The sequence below is a fragment of the Heterodontus francisci genome, chromosome 11 (genome assembly GCF_036365525.1).
Source record: "Heterodontus francisci isolate sHetFra1 chromosome 11, sHetFra1.hap1, whole genome shotgun sequence".
NCBI lineage: Eukaryota > Metazoa > Chordata > Chondrichthyes > Heterodontiformes > Heterodontidae > Heterodontus > Heterodontus francisci.
Window position 1 is genome coordinate 52,232,512 of NC_090381.1, and position 1,923 is coordinate 52,234,434.

The window sequence follows — 1,923 nt, forward strand, 5'->3', positions numbered from 1 at the left end:
TGTGGGGGGGGGGGGGAGCCCTTCTGGTCAGGCACCCTGTGCCCGATGGAGGGCTGACCCCGATGCCCCAACCACCCCAACACCCAACACGACCCCCATCCCTCCAATCGACCACCCTTGCCTCGCTGGGGCCTGACCGATTACCCCTGGTGAGGCCCCAAAAACTTACCAGTTCTCCGGGGCTCTCCCGGCATACAGTTATCGAGTCATAGAGTTTTACAATACAGAAACAGGCCCTTCGGCCCAATGCGCCTGCACTGACCATCAAGCACCCGTCCAAAACTAATCCCACTTCCCTGCACTTGGACAGTAGTTTTGTACGTTATCGCATAAAAATATGGAACACTTCACGAATTTGCATGTCATCCTTGCGCAGGGGCCATGCTGATCTTCTCTGTATCATTCCAATCTTCTGTCTTCAGCTGGATTACAGTCCCAGCAGTGGCCACCGCTCCCGGTCCTGCCTCAGACCAAGTAAAGGCCTGGGGACCGCAAAATGTCGATCCGGATCCCCAGGCCAGGCAGAGGCGGGTTCTCCACCAACTTATCAGTCGGTGGACGGCTCCCGTCTGCTGAGGGTAAAATTTAGCCCTTAGTATTTAAGGAAAATTGGAGAAAATTATTCAAATTGAATCAATTTCATTTTTACCTGTATGTTCTACAACTAGTCACCATTCATCCATGGTGTTGCAGATGTTAACTATCAGCAGTCGAACAGCACAGGTCAGCCAAAGGGGCTCAGTCCATTTCGAAGGGTGAGCCTCACTAACCCACACGTAGCGAGCTGCATACCCTGAATAGGCATCCTGGTGCAACTGCTGGCTCCAGTCCTGCACAATATCGGATGGTTTTGAGGTCAAGTCGATCAGTTTAACAGTAGCTCCAGGGAGGACTGTAGGATGTGTAGGTGAAGTCATAGTCACCCACATTATTACTGTGAAGCCTGAAGCATTCCTGCTGCTCCTGGTCCCACATGTTATCACCTACCTTATCTGGCCTCTTTTGCTAAATATACTTTTCATTCACGGAAGCATCCACAGCACACATTATGCCCACTGGCCAGTTAAAATGGCACTTGGGCCTTATGTACATCATAGGACCCTAATGTACATGGATGAATGAGGCTGCTGCCTGATTCATAGGTTTGACTGACCAGCAGAAGGCCCTTGGGAAAAACCTCAGCAGAGTGGGAATGGGATCATGTCCACTATAACCATTTTAAACACACAAGCCTCCATTTCAGTCAGGCATAGTGTGTTAAAATCTCCCACAGGGAGTCAAGATTGAGTGCAATTTTCAGGTTAAGCAAGAAAGAGTGATGAGCATATATAGACCAGAAAAGCTGTATAAAAAGCAGAAAATCAAAAGCTGGATGAACAGAGAGGAAAGAGAGGGGATGGAGAGGGGCAAGTGAAGAAGAAGGTAAAGGGGAAATAGGAGAGGGAAAGTGAGACAATAAGGGAAGAGGGAAAAGGTGGAAAGGAGGGGAGAGAGGGAGGAAGTGGAGGATGTGGGGAATGGGGACAGGGATGAGGCAGGGGAAAAGTTGGGAAACTACCTCAGTGCAGGAGGATCCTTTGCTGCGGTTATGCTTTTGCTTTTGCCAATATGAGAGTTCACTGAACACAACTAAAATTTCCCTGAAGGTGTCAGGAAAAAGAGGACAGTTAATGGATGGAATGAAATTTCCTTTGGAAAAACCAGCAGCTAGGTAGGACCCATAGCCAAACCACTACGCTTGGCCTTTGAAAAGGAAGTTGCTGGGGCAACTGATGATCCATGCCTTGAATGGGAGACCTGTTAAGTTAGCTGAAATAGCCTGGGGCTGAAGCAGAGCAACACTGAGCAAAAGCATTGCTACACCAGTAAAAACAGATGGTCGGTGTCGGGAACAAATTGAAGAGAAGCAAAAGAAACTTGTAA

General features: G+C 48.7%; 1 non-coding gene across 1 annotated transcript; it reads right to left on the minus strand.

Moving 5' to 3' along the window:
- Nucleotides 1-331: 331 nt before the first annotated feature.
- Nucleotides 332-433, minus strand: LOC137375520 (U6 spliceosomal RNA). The gene has a single exon (XR_010976009.1). It is a non-coding gene; the product is annotated as a U6 spliceosomal RNA (small nuclear RNA).
- Between the last annotated feature and the right edge of the window lie 1,490 nt (nucleotides 434-1,923).